At 41.7% G+C, this 15,070-nt stretch overlaps 1 protein-coding gene across 3 annotated transcripts in view; it reads right to left on the bottom strand.

The window, feature by feature from the left end:
- Window positions 1-15,070, bottom strand: part of agmo (alkylglycerol monooxygenase) — a 393,034-nt gene that overhangs the window by 368,988 nt on the left and 8,976 nt on the right. The gene's annotated exons all lie outside the window — the stretch shown is intronic.

The raw sequence follows: 15,070 nt of genomic DNA, 5'->3' as shown, positions 1-15,070 counted from the left end.
AAGCATACCAAGTGCAGGAACCATTAAGAGTAAATGTAAACTATATGCCCAATCTGAGTTTTAATAGAGGAAGAATGAGGAAAGTAACATGGCTTCATAAAACAGAACACCTGGAACTTTGAATTCAATTCTGGTCACCCATTATAGGAAGGATGTGGAAATGGTACAGATGAGGTATACCAGGAAGCTGCCTGGTTTAGAGGGCATATGCTGTTAGAAGTTGGATAAATTTGGGTTGTGTTCCTTGGACCCTCAGAGGCTGAGAGGGCAACAGAATTTTATAAAGTTATGAGAGGCAGAGATAGACAGTTGGTACCTTTTTCCATGATCGAAATGTCTAATACTAGAGGGCGTGCATTTAAGGTGAGAGGGAGAAAGTTCAAAGGAGATGTGCCGGGAAGGTTTTTCCACAGAGAGTGGTGGGTACCCAGAATGCACTGCCAGAAATGCCAGTGGTCATCATCATCATCAGGTGCTGTGTCCAGTTTGAGCTTTGACTGCCATGGTCCACACACTCCTGTTTTGGGTCAAGTGGATCAAATTATTGGTATTCATTTCCAGTTCTCTAGCTGCTGTCTCCATCATCATTTGTCTTTGTCTTCCTCTTGCTTTCTTCTCTTCAATCTTTCCCATAATTACCCTCTTTCCTAATCACATGTCCAATGAAGTTACATTGCCTTTTTATGATCTCATAACAATCTCGGAATGTAAGAACCCTATAACAAGCAGGAAGATTGGACAATGTGATAAATGAAATGGAATGACTAAAGATTAACATAAACACAAAATAATCTGCAGATGCTGGGGTTAAAGCAACACTCACAACATGCTGGAGGAACTCAGCAGGTCGGGCAGCATCCGTGGAAAAGATGAGTCAACGTTTCGGGCCCGAACCTTTCGTCAGGACTGAAGAGGGAAGGGGCAGAGGCCCTATAAAGAAGGTGGGGGGGAGGGTGGCAAGAAGAAGGCTGGTAGGTTCCAGGTGAAAAACCAGGAAGGGGAAAGATAAAGGGGTGGGGGAGGGGAAGCAGGGAGGTGATAGGCAGGAAAGGTGAAGAAGGAATAGGAGAAAATACAATAGATAGTAGAAGCTGCCATGATGAGGCCAAACTCAGGTTGGAGCAGCAACACCTCATATACCGTCTAGGTAGTCTCCAGCCCCTTGGTATGAACATAGAATTCTCCAACTTCCGGTAATTCCCTCCCCCTCCCTTCTTCTATCCCTATGTCACTCTGCCCCCTCCCTTCTTCTATCCCTATGTCACTCTGCCCCCTCCCCCAGCTGCCTATCACCTCCCTCATGGTTCTGCCTCCTTCCACTACCCATTGTGTTTTCCCCTATTCTTTCTTCACCTTTCCTGCCTATCACCTCCCTGCTTCCCCTTCCCCACCCCTTTATCTTTCCCCTTACTGGTTTTTCACCTGGAACCTACCAGCCTTCTCCTCCCCACCCTCCCCCCACCTTCTTTATAGGGCTTCTGCTCTTTCCCCCTTCAGTCCTGATGAAGGGTTCTGGCCCGAAATGTTGACTCATCTTTTCCACGAATGCTGCCCGACCTGCTGATTTCCTCCAGCGTGTTGTGAGTGTTGCTAAACATTAACATCATGGGAATTCGCGAAGTTTGTTGGATAGGTGCTGGAACACGTCAGAATAGAAATAAAACACTAATTTATTCTTGTGGAATATCCCATACTAATGGAGTAGGAATTCTAATGGATGAAAACATGGCAAAAAGTGTTTTAGGACATTGGACAATATCAGAAAGAATGCCAGTGGTAGTGGTGTCAAATACGACAGAAGTGTTTAAAAGCTTCTCAGATACGTACATGATTATGCAGAGAATGGATGGATATGGACAGTTATCAGCAGAATGTTCAGTTAGCCATTTAATTACTAGTTTAATTTGTCTGACACAACCTCATGGGCCAAAGGACATGTTCCTTGCTATTCTACTCTGCGTCCTTTGTTCTAGGTACTCCCCACATTCTATACCAATTGACACAAATTCAGTTTTACATTAAAAATCCCAATTTGCAATTCTTTTGCAGATCGATGGACTTCAGCTGGTCAGAGTCGACCACTGATGTTGCTTCCTAGCTGTTGAAGTCGATATGAAAGCCAAAATGCATGCCAGGGCAGTACAATATGGAGAGCAAGCTGTTGCCCATGCAGCAGGCTCACCCTCTCCACACAGCTGATGAATCCAAAGGAACGGCAGAGTCCATTTTGCCACAAGTGATGTCACAGGAGTTGCCAGTCAGTGTTGAACTCAATGAACAACTGCCTTAGGGACTCCAGCGCTGAATTTTCCTTATGGATTATTCCCAGACTTTCCCCATGAGTGGATAGATAGATAGATAAATTCTTTATTGATCCCAAAGGAAGTTCATGTCACAGTAGAATCACACGTCCTCAGATAAACAAATAATAGAAGAGAAGAAAGAAAGAATTTAAAAAAATAAGTTACCTCAAACAATCTACAGGAGAGGGTTATCACTTCCCCGACTGTACGTTGACTCATTATAGAGCCTAACGGCCGAGGGTAAGAATAACCTCATGCCGCGTTCTTTGGAGCAGTGCAGTTGTCTTAGTCTATTACTAAATGTGCTTCTTTATTCAGCCAAGGTGCCACACAGAGTGTGAGAAACATTGTCCAGAATTGCCAAGATTTTCTGTAGGGTCCTTTGTTCTACCTCAGCATCCAGTGTGTCCAGTTTGACTCCTATAACAGCACCGGACTTTCTAATCAGTTTATTGAGCCTGTTAGCATCACCCGTGATTATGCCATTGCTCCAGCAAACCACCGTATAGAAGAATGTTCTGGCGATAACAGGCTGGTAGAACATATGAAGGGCAGGCCTGCATTATCGAAAGGACATCAGACAGGAAGTAGAGGCAACTCTGGCCCTTCTTGTACACAGCCTCTGTGTTGGTGCTGCACTCAAATCTGTCATCCAAGTACACCCCCAGGTACTTGTAGTTCCTCACCACATCCATGCCTTCACCATCAGTAGTAACAGGAAGCAGCGCAGGCTTAGTCTTCCTAAAGTCCATCACCATCTCATTTGTCTTACTGATGTTGAGCTGCAGATGATTCAGCTTGCACCATTTGACAAAGTCCTCCACCAGGGCCCTGTATTCATTCTCCCATCCTCCCTTTAAAACCTAAATATTGCTGAGTCATCAGAGAACTTCTGGAGATAACATGACTCAAGGTTGTATCTAAAGTCTGGAGATAACATGACTCAAGGTTGTATCTAAAGTTCCTGTATCTAAACAGGAAGGGAGCCAATGCAGTCTCCAGTGGCACCCAGTATTGCTTATAACCATGTCTGACACACTGCTCTGAAGCTGCACAAACTGTGGTCTGCCAGTCAGGTAGTCCATTATCCAGGAGACAATGGAAGTGCAAACCTACATGAAACAGAGCCTTTCCCCAGCAATGAGGGCTGTTTTGTTTTGAAGGCACTTGAGAACTCAAAAGACACGATCCTCGCAGTGCTGCCCTGTGAATCCAAATGGAAGTAGCCTCTGTTCAGCAGGTAGATGACAGCATGGTCAACTACAGTGTGCTCCTGGTTGGCAAACTGCAGGGGAACAAGCGCTGATCTGACCTGGGGTCAGAGGTGAGCCAGGACCAGCCTCTCTAGGATGTACATGACGTGTGAGGTGAGGGCCACTGGATGGTAGTCATTCAAGACTTTTGGTTGGCCCTTCTTGGGTACTGGGAGCACACACAATGTTTTCCACACAGTCAGGACCCATTCCAGGCTGAGACTCAGATGAAAAATGCACTGGAGAACTCCACACAGCTGCTCAGCACACTCCTTCAGGACCTTGATTAGATTAGATTCAACTTTATTGTCATTGTACCGAGTACAGGTACAAAGCCAATGAAATGCATTTAGCATCTAACCAGAAATGCAAAGAATAGTGCTATTTACAAAATAACTGTGAATAAAAGAAGTGCTACAGCACACAAATATTAAAGTACTGAGACAGTACAATACGGATGCAATACTGCTTAGCGCTGTGATGTGAGGTTCAGCAGTGTCACAGCCTCAGGGAAGAAGCTTTTCCTGTGCCTGCTGGTGCGGGAGCGGAGGCTCCTGTAGCACCTACCGGATTCACACCATCCTGTAATGCTTGGGGTTCACACCATCCAGTCCTAATGCTTTGCCATGACTGACTTTCCCCAGAGAACTTCCCATCTGCTCAGTAGTGAAGGTGAGTCAATAATGACTGGGATGTTGGTGGAAAGTGGGGGCTAGGGGAGTTGAAGATCAGGGCGATAGTTGGTATATGGAGGAGTGGATGGTAGGTGCAGGGCAAGGAGGGGATGTAGACAGTCGTAGCCTGTGTTGTTTATCCACATATTGAACTGGAGGAGAGAGGAGGGAGGAGGGGCGGTGTTGGTGCTGAGGGAGCATTAGGTGCCTTGGCACCTGGACTGGTGTGCTGAGGGGGGTGTGAACAGGAGGACAATTGGCAAACCTATTGACGAATTGGTTTAGCTCATTGGCCCATTCACAGCTGAAGTCTGAGGCTCTGCAGCTAGTCTGATTGAAGCCAGTGATGTTCTTCATGCCTCTCCACACCTCTCGTATACTACTCTGCCCAAGTTTGTTCTCCAGTTCTCTCCTGTATTCCTCTTTAGCCACCTTGATCTTCTCCTTTAGCTCCCTCTGCACCTGTTTCAATTCCTCCCTGTCTCCTGATCTAATGACTCTCTTTTTGTGGTTGTGGGTATAACTGTGAGGCAGCAGAGGTTTGAGATTAGAGTTTTCCTTCTCCTAGATGAGCTGCCAACCACGTCTGATGAACCCTATCTGCCAAAGCAACTGGTTTTAAGGTGACAGTAACCCGCCTTTGCCCCTTCTCCTGTCAGTAGAAACAGTTTCACTGCGCTTAGTAGCCAAACCACATGTGAAGGCCAGGAGCTGGACTTGGTTGTTAGAGTCTATTTGAGACGCACACCATTGGGAGCACTTAATAAGTACTGAGAGCTTACCATCACTACCTCCCCACTGTACCTGGCTATGACAACCTTAAGGAACCAGCTACATATACTTAAACGGGAGGATGAGTGGAACATTCAGCTACCTTTAGTGTTGCAATCTGTTATAGTCACCATATGTCAGTAAGTTGAAATAATTTAACTTTTGCTTTTGCAATCATGCACAAAGGTAGTAGGAGACATCATGCAATCAGGCTGGAGGAGAAACTTGATACAGAGACAAGACACTTCAAAAGATAAACATCATTCAAGAAAATAGTGTCAACTTTGATTAAGTGTTCTCTGGTTTAGCTCTGTCCACTCCAAACACCACATTACAGAACAAAGAACAGATGAAAGAATATGCAAAAACTCTGTGTTAATCAAATCCAATCTGATTATGAAGCAACAATCCGAGGAGCATCCAAATCAGCAGCAGATGCCACATAACCTCGTGCTGATCAGGAAGAAGACAAAAACCCAATGAAGAAACAGAGGAAATTTTTGGTTTTAAAATCTGATTAAAACTGAAGTTTCAAAGCTCTGCCCCATCCTTTTCTCCTGCTAAAGATCATCAAGGAAATGTGAGAAGATGTGTTCGGGATTAAAGGACCTGAACCTTAACTAAGCCCCTGACTCCTGAATGGGAAGGGTCAGTGAGACATCGCTAAACATCCAGCTGAAGTGAAAACAGAAAGAAGGTGAGTGAAAGCCATGAGTAGCACCTCCCATAATGACTGGACATGGCTTGAGGGAGAATTATAGGGCTGGAGCTCAGCTGGAATTCTCTTATGATGTGATGGGAGAGAAGGTGGGTGGGATGCTCATTAGAATTTTAATATTAGTATCTTACTTAAGGTGCCTCTGACAATACATCACTCCCTTTTGCTGCAATGTGTTCAAGTTTTTGGAGTGGCCCTCACTTAAAAGATGTAGCAAAAGCCTTCAAGGCTTCAATAAAGGTCAAGGTTCTGCCTGTAGAAGGTTATCAGTGTGATCCAGGAGAGGGATTTCAAGATTAAGCACCTTGATGCCAACTCCCTGCTAAGTGGTTTCTAAGCCTCGTCACCTGGTTCTTGGGTGTGGAGGATAAACAAGATCACTGCATCCAGACTAGCTGGCCAATATTATACGAAGGAGATGAGTTATTAACTTCAAACTTTCTGTATAATTACTCAAAGAGTTGAACTGCATGTACATGTAACAAGAGCTGTATAACTCATCTCCTTCTACCTTAGGCCACGAACTGATCAATCATCCCTGCTGTGGACACTTTCTAGAGGTTGCTCCACGACTGTTGGACTAAGTGTGTAAATGTAGGAGGGGACTATGTTGAAAAATAAATGTGCTAGGTTTTCTAAAATTGACTCCTTCTACTTTAGACCACAAACTTATCAATCACTCCTCGTACATTCAGACATTGCCAAATCATGTCAGCTTGCTGGCTATTCTGTGCTGTAGACTCTTACCCAGTAGGAACCAGAATATGTCTAGCCAAACTAACTTCAGAGGATCATTAATGCCAACAGTAAAGTGCGTTGTTCACTCCAACAGCTTGGACCAGACTCAAGTTCAGGTTTCGGATGTGAAGGACAGCATACTGATCTATTTTGTCTTTGAAGGCCTCCAGGGAGCATCGTACAGTGGTAAGCATTGGTGAAACAGAATTGAAAATGCTAGCTTCAGGCTTTTTATGCACGTGCTTTTGATGAGTACAATTCACAGTTAAGCTGTGACTGATTTTGAATATTTCCCATTATTTTCCATGGCAAGATTTAATTTTAGAATTCATACTAAGGCTGTTATTGTGTCTTCACAATGTGTAATGGAGACTGGCTACAGATTCCTCAAGCTACATTTTCATTCATCCATAAACTCATTCCAGAATATGCTTATTTCAAAACATGGCAACACCAAATCAATTTCTTCTTAGTTGAAAGGCTCATCCAAAAGACAGTATGTCCGTCAATGTAACATCCATACCTCAGTGCATTTAACTATCTGCCTAAATTGTGCTGAAGTCTCCAATGTGGAGTTCCAACCATGCTCTTCCAAAAGAAATAAATCATCATCATTGATCCTGTGTAAATGACATTCTTCAGAAAACACATAAAATCTAATCACTAACTCAATTTAAATGTTTCACTGTATTAATAAAACGAATGAATAAAAGGAGTAAGGATGGGTGTCTATCAAGCTACGGAAGAGGGCTCCAAGAATATCTCTCTCGGCAATAGTGACAGACCCAAGCAGTTGATTACTACAGGCAATGTTGAAGCATTTTCAATCTTCTTTAGCCAAGTCCAAGTAGATTATCCATTTTTTGGCTTCCTCCTGAAATTCCACCATCACATAAGCCAGTCTTCAGCCAAACTTGAGTCAGTTAATGTAATAATGTATAAACAAAAGGTTGTGAACAACGGATACAGGAAAGGGTATGGGATCAGAAATATCCCAGCTATGGTACTGCACTAGAGGACTAGCATCTCCAGCCAAGCTGAACTAATATAGTTACACCAATGGTGTATATACAGCAGTGACATCACCCCTACAATGTGGAAAAATGCTCCGGCTATAATGAAGTCTGGAGCTGAGTAGTCCTGGGAAAAAATGTTTGTTAGGAATACAGGGGTGTTACAACTGTTCTGAAAGGCATAATTGGAGAAAGTAACCAACATCTGTCACTGGATAGCCATTAGAAGATTAAACCACAAAGCATTTGTGCATTGATCAGATTCCTGGCATTTTTCAGATAATGCAGTGAATAATTAAGCAAGTAAAGTAAAACAGTTTCCTTAATGGTTATTAGTTCACTTGACACTTGCTTTCCATCAGGCAGTCTGACAAGTGAGTGGCTGCAGAACAGCCCCATCCTTTACCAGCAACAACAAAATGTTAAACAGCATTGAGTGTGTCATTATCAGCTGCATACTCATAATGTTCACAAAAAGCAGATAAACTTTGTCCAGCTAATTTCCACCTCAATCATATCTACTCTGAATCATGAGAAAAGTGATCGAATATGACATCAGTTATGCCACCAAACAACCTACTCACCCCAATGCACAGTGTAGATTTTGGCAGAATCACTCAGTTTGTGTTAGCACTTTGATTCAAACACAAACCAGAGATTTAAACATTAAGGGTGAGGTAAGAGTGCCATTCCTTAACAACAAAACAGTATTTGACGGAGCACAGCATCAGGAAGCCCTTGTACAATGGATCAATGGGCATCAAGGGGAATACACCCCAACAGCTGGAACCATATCTGATACAAAGGAAAGTGATTGTGCGTATAGAACATTAATCATCCTATTAGAATTTCACCCAGGGAGTTCCTCAGCAGAGTCCAAAGTCCAAATACCTTCTTTATTAATGTCATTCCTTTCATCATAAGCTCAGAAATGTTAATAGTTGCTGATTATCACACAATGTTCAGATGCAACTGCAACTGCTTACAAAATGAACCAGTTGCATGACTGTTTATAGAAAGATCTAGACAACATTCATGCATAATCTGAACAGCAATGAATATTGTTCACATCACACAAGTGCCAGGCAGTGAGCAAGTTCAACAAAAGAGGGTCGAACCAGTAACATTAACATTATCCATTATCATCACTATACCACTGGATCCTCCAGCATCAGTAACCTATCATTCAAGTGGACCAGCCACACAAATATGATGGACACAGAAAGAAGTCAAAGGATGAATATCCCAAGGATTTAAATGAGGTAAGAGTGGCTTCCCTTAACCCTTAAAATAAATTACACATGGCTATTTCCAAAATGACTGAACTAGTTCTAGTTCTGGTCACTCTATTTTTTGTTACTACTATTGAGGCATTGGGGCAGCTTGCAGATTATAAACACTGAGCTGAACTGTACTGAAATATGCCTTTTGTGTTTTATATTTGTTTTTCCCTCCTTTTTTTGTTGCCATTTGTGTGATTGGTGGGGGGTGGGGGAGTGGTGGGTAGTTTGACGTTTGACAAAGAATGGGTTGGGGCCACAGTTCTTCTTTGCTAAACATCAGTAAACCAACTTTCCGGCCCTCATTCCCTCAGTGGATGAAAAAGATCAACTGAACACAATTTAGATCAAACACCTTTGACCATCCAAAGTATTCAACTTGCTTTGAGCTTCATCCCATTGTTAGAGCTGGAAGGGATCAAATTGCAGAAGTAGAACACACAGTCACTACTACATAGCATATCTAAAATTATAGATTGGGAGTAAATTAGTAGGTAGTAATCTGTAATTTACTTAGTTACCTGCACTGAAGTTAGATAGCTGTATCAAGTGTCTGCAACTTGAATTGAAATATTGGAAATTTAATCAAGCGTGCGTGGCCATTTCGGTGATGATATCTGTTATCTGTCAAATAGGGGACCGTGCACAATTCTGATTTGATGGAGACAGACGTGAGAGCACGGAGGAACATCTGGAAAACTTCTGAAATGCCCGCTTTGCTGCCGCTGCTACTGTGTGGTAACCGGAATCTCTGGAGCAGAAGGCCCCAAAATCCTCGACTTTGCGTGTTTCAGCGGCCGGGGAGTGGTTGAAGGTGCTCAGCAGAGGATGGTGCTCGGGAGGCTGTATCAGTGGGGCTGGTCGGAAGCTCGAAGTTTTCGGACGGATGGATTCAGTGTCGGCTGTGGTCGGCTGCTTCCAAGGTATCAGCAAGTTGACGGTGTCTAGAGGTTTATGGCAGGGAATTTCTCCCTTTTGCCGCCTACTATCGGGGACTCGGGAGTCGATCGAGTCCGGACTTTGAGACTTTTTTTACTGTGCCAATGGACTGCTCTTCATCAAATTATGGTATTGCTTTGCACTGCTGTAACTATATGTTATAATTATGTGGTTCTGTCAGTGTTAGTCTTTGGTTTGTCCTGTTTCCTGTGCTATCACTCCAGAGAAACATTGTATCATTTCTCAATGCATGTATGCATTTCTAAATGACAATAAAAGAGGACTGAGTGTTCTCATAATCTAAAAAAAACAATAGTAATTATTCTTTTAAAATTTACCATACGCGCAAATTATTTCTGGTATTAGTCATGAATTGCTTCTGTGAGCTAATAGTGTAGTGAAATATACACATAGTGGTCACTTTATTAGGTACACCTGTACAACTGCTCATTAATACAAATATCTAATCAGCCAAACATGTGGCAACAACTAAATACAAAAAAGCATGCAGACGTGGTCAAGAAGATCAGCTGTTGTTCAGACCAAACATCAGAATGGTGAAGAAATGTGACCTAAGTGACTGACTTAGTGGAATTGTTGGTACCAGCTGGAGTGGTTTGATCATCTCAGAAACTGTTGACCTCCTGTGACTTTCACACACAACAGTCTCTAAAGTTTATGGAGGATGGTGTGAAAAACAAAAAAGCATTCAATGAATAGCACTTCTGTGGACAAAAACAACTTCTTAATGAGAGGGACCACAGGAGACATGAAGGCAACAGTAACTCAAATAACCATGCATTGCAACAATATGCAAAAGAACAGCTCTGAAAAAACCTTGAAGAGGATGGGCTACAGTAGTACAGTACAGTGGATGGGCCACAAACATACCCTCAGAGGCCACTTTATTAGGTACAGGAGGTACCTAATAATGTAGACACTGAATGCATAATTAGAAGTTATTAAGTATTCATCAATAGATCCAGTCTAGTTTTGTTACTTATTTTGTTCAGCTTCTGAATATTCTTTACAATTACCCTTTAAAAATGTTTTAATATTTGCATATTGTGCATTGAAAATTAGTAATTCCAAGACTTACATCATTTACACCATCAGGAACAAATCAATTTTGCTTTTCTTTATTTAATCTTATAAGCCATAACTGGAAACCATAATATAAGAATATAATTAGGCCATTCAGCCCATCAAGTTCACTCCACCGTTCAATCATGGATGATTTTTTTAAACACCATTCTTCCGCTTTCTCCCCAGAACTGGACTCCCTTAGCAATCAAAAGCCAATCAATCTCAGCCTCAAATAAGCTCAATAACTTAGCAAGCACAGCCCTCTATGGCAATGAATTCCACAGCCTCACCACCTTCTGGCTGACGAAATCCCTCCTCATCTCAGATTTAAAGGGCCACTGCTTTATTTTGATTCTGTGCCCTCCAGATCCCAGAATCTTCTAATAATGGAAACATCCTCTCTATGTCCACTCCATCCAGGCCTTTCCAATGAAATGACCCTCATTCATCTGAACTTGAGTAGAAACCTTGAGAGATCAAACACTCCTCATATGTTAAGCAACCAATATGTTAAGGCATTTCATCACCAGGAGAGAATATGAGGTTATAGTGTCACTGCAATGCTATATTCTGCATTGTTCTCTTTTTACTACCTCAATGTGATTACACGTGGCATGAACTGTCTGGATCCTACACAAAGCTTTTCAGTGTAATTCGGTTTGTGTGAAGAGGTGAGGGAGAGTGCCAAGCAAGGGCTGGCAAGCACTAGGTGAAACCTGGTGGGGGAGGTGACAATGAATTGATTGGAGCCAGATGAGGGAAGGGAATAGGTAGAATTGGGAAACTCCAGCTAGTGGGTGATAGGCAGGTACAGAGAACGAAAGACAGAAAAAAAGGGGCTATCCCAGCCAACTTTCGCCCTGAACCTCCAACTGCTGTCACCCAGTTTTATTCCATTCCCCTACCTGGTTCCACCTGCCTATCACCAGCACAGTTAGATGAATGGATCTCCTATACCCTCGCCCAACTAGCTCAACTTACTAGCTTCCTTACTTATCACACTCCAGCATTTGCAGCCTCTTGTATCTCTGCTTATCACCTTCCCGACTGTCTCTACCTCCCCTCTCCTCCCCCTCCCCACCTAATTCCATCTGCCTCACATCACCCTCCTTATTTATTACCACCCAGTGCCTACCAGTGCCTACCTCACCCCTCCCCCTCACCTCTTTATACTGGTGCTATCTCCCTTCTGACCTCCCAGTCCAAATGCAGTGGCCTGACCCAAAATATCAGCTGTCACTTTGCCTTCAACAACGCCGGCCGACCTGCTGAGTTCCTCCAGCAGTTTGTTTTTGCTAGTAATAAATTCTATCTGATTATAAAGTAAACAACCTTTGAACTAGCTTCTAATTTTGAATTCAAATTCCAAGTAAATTCACTATGGTAGCATTACATTAAATGGGACACGGGTCAATATTTCAGGTCAATATACATTGTAGAAAATATGCCCTTTGGCAAAACCAAAATTAAATCAAACTGTGATGACTCAGAATCTTTAAGTAAGTAAATATTTATAAAAAGGAAATACTCTTTAAGCTCCTCAAAGACTGTGTGATGAAAATTGTGGGTATGAAGCCGATAAATATTGTTACTGGTAATGAAAATGGCTGTCCTACAACTACTAGCTTACCCAGTCTTCCCGATGAAAACAATAAGCAAAATGAATAATTTATCAAAGAAGGAATGATTTTAATTTGGACTCAATCTGACCAATGCACAACCACCTCATAATCTTCTAAAGGCTATTTCAGTCATTCACTGAAATCAGGGTTCCAGGAGTAAACAGAGCACTTGTATTCTTTAAAGAACGGGGTTTCTTTAATATGTCAAAATCAATTTAATAAAAAGTAACTTATGAATTGTACTATTGTACTATTCAATTGTACTATTAATCAGATGGGGTTCGAGAAAAGGGCCAACCATTACATAATGTAGTGAAACGGTATAAGATGTGTTCTTTTCTTTAAAACTTCTGCAGGTCAAAAACAAACTCTTTCACAACAATGTTTTTCTGAGTGAACAAATCTCTCTCTACACCTACGCCATTCCTCTGGGGGGAAAAATCCAGATAAAATGTCATTTAGACAAATGTGTAAATGAAATATATACATTGATTGGATGCAGTATTAAGGCTCAGAAGAGAGAAAGAAAACAAATTAGCTGAGAATTTTGGAGGAGAGGAATCAAAATATACATCTTTAACATGCAACAATTAACTCAAATGATCATTTAGATATCATTTACATTAAAACTTTGCTTCATCAAAAATCTGTGAACAAAATATATGATAAGCATATAACATAAATTATATGACTAAAACTAGTTTGTCTCCACTCTGGTTCTATGGGTTCTGAAGTATCTGATCAGCCAATGTGGGAACCATGAATCAAAAGGCTTCTGATGATGGGGAAGGGAGAAGGGGGAGGGGTAAGTGGTTCGCTTTGGGAGTAGGTGAGGAAGGAAGGAAGGAAGTGTATTGTTAGTTTTATAGATTGTGAGGTGGTTCAATTTTATTGCTGGGCTTCTGTGTGCTCCCAACAGAGGGGCAGAACATTCTTAATAACACCTCAAATGCTCCTTCTCCACACTGAGCAGTGAAGAGACTAGAATTCTTTCAAGTCAGTAGGAATGTTGCATTTTCCAGACTTTGTGCATGCCTGAAAAATCTTTTCTTCTGTCCACCTTAGAATCTGTTTCCAGAACAAAGTTTGAAACAAAGTCTCCATATTAGGGGACTTAGCAAAAGGCACATTGTTACAATATATTCAACTGCATGTAATTAGGGCCAGTGATGGTGATGTTGACCTTGAAGAGAACATTCGTTCACTTATCCATGACATAAAACAACATTGTGGAATGTTGCCAGTGCCTTGAGGGGACTTCTCTATGTAGTTCAGACATACAGGAATACAGGGATCAGTACAGTCAGACAGACTGTAAGTTCTATGTTAAATTACAGGACCAGATTATCAAATACTTTTCCTTTAATCAACTAATGGCTGTACTTGCTCTTTCAAGGCAATGATAAATTCCATTAATATTTGCCTTCGGTGAGAGGTGGCTCCTGAGTTTTCAAGGAACACTCCATGAATATTCCTTGTTGAAGGATAATGTTGCAGAGTGTGGACAGCTTAATATAGGACTTAGGTCTTGGAGATAATCAGTCTAAGGCCTATGCTATCAATGAATGAGTCAACAACACCTCAGAGTTTGACCTCCAAGTACAGTAAAATGTAAAAGTCATCTGTTTATTGCAGCTAAATTATTGAGGCTAGAACAATTTTGCTTTTGGAAAAGTTTGTGTTACATAAATTTCCTATTCCACAAAATGCTAAAAAAAATTTCAAGATAATGACTCAGCTTGCCTGGCACTAGCTTTCACTGAGATGGATTTTTCTGTAAACTCACATGCTGTACAGATGGCTATTTCATATTAATATTATGCCAGCAGGTTAAGAAATATCAAAAAAGACTGCTGAGAGGGGTACCAATAGACATAATATACTTGGAATTTTAAAAGGTATTCATCATGGTGCCACACACTGAGTTATTTCATAAGCTGACAACTCATGATGTCAAGAGGAGATATATTAGCATGTATAGAGGATTGGCTATCTAGCAGGACGCAGTCAATGGTAAATTTTCATGTGTACCAAAGGACAGAGAAAAATATTATTTTGCATGCCATCCATACAAATCATATCATTCATCAAGGTAGTACGAGGGACAATCAATGACAGAATGCAGAATATAGTGTTATAGTTACAGACAGAGTGTAGTGTAGGAAGATTATAAGGTGTAAGGCTATGACAAGGTAGATTGTGACATCATGAGTCCATTTTATCATACAAGAGGTCCATTCAATAAGCTATAACAGAGGGACAGAAGGCATCCTTCAGCCTTGAACATGCTTCAGACTTTTCTATCTTCTGCGCTGTTGTGGAGGAGGGGGTAAAGAGAGAGAATGGCCAAGATGGGAGATTATGCTGGCTGCTTTACCGAAACAGCAAGAATAGCCAGAGTCCATGGAGAGGAGGCTGGTTTCCATAATGCACTGAGCTGTGTCCTCAACTCTTTGCAGTTTCTTACAGCTCTCGGCAGAGCAGTTGCCACGCCAAATGGTGATACAAGCTGAATGGGAATGGGGTCATTCCCAAGATGGCAACTTGTAATCAGCAGGTATCACGCAGATCAGCACAAAAATAAAGATATTTAAACTACATATCAATGATTTAGAAAAAAGAAGCAGTTGTAGCAAATTTTTCAGACAATACTAAAATAGGAGGGAAAGAAAG

This window comes from Mobula birostris, chromosome 3, assembly GCF_030028105.1.
Source record: "Mobula birostris isolate sMobBir1 chromosome 3, sMobBir1.hap1, whole genome shotgun sequence".
NCBI classification, from domain to species: Eukaryota; Metazoa; Chordata; class Chondrichthyes; order Myliobatiformes; family Myliobatidae; genus Mobula; species Mobula birostris.
Note: the sequence above shows the minus strand (reverse complement) of the source record. Positions and strands in the feature narration are given on the sequence as shown.